Source organism: Colobus angolensis, unplaced genomic scaffold, assembly GCF_000951035.1.
Source record: "Colobus angolensis palliatus isolate OR3802 unplaced genomic scaffold, Cang.pa_1.0 Scaffold161, whole genome shotgun sequence".
Lineage (NCBI taxonomy): Eukaryota > Metazoa > Chordata > Mammalia > Primates > Cercopithecidae > Colobus > Colobus angolensis.
In genome coordinates, this window is record NW_012114722.1 from 7,444,571 (window position 1) to 7,444,964 (window position 394).

Here is a 394-nt window from a genome sequence, read left to right on the forward strand (position 1 = left end):
GTTTATATGCTGGATTACGTTTATTGATTTGTGAATGTTGAACCAGCCTTGCATCCCAGGGATGAAGCCCACTTGATCATGGTGGATAAGCTTTTTGATATGCTGCTGAATCCGTTTTGCCAGTATTTTCTGAAACCACAAAGACAAAAAGAGAAAAAAAGGAAAACAAAAATTTGTAGAAACAATTAGAAAACAATTAACAATATTGCCAGGATAATGAATCACACATTAATATTAACCCTGAATACAAATGGACTAAATGCTGAACTTAAAAAATACTTATTGATAGAAAGGACTTAAAAAATGATCCAACTATATCCTGCTTAAAAGAAACTTATCTAACCAATAAAGGTACATACACACTGAAAGTAAAGGGGTGGAAAAAGATATTTCA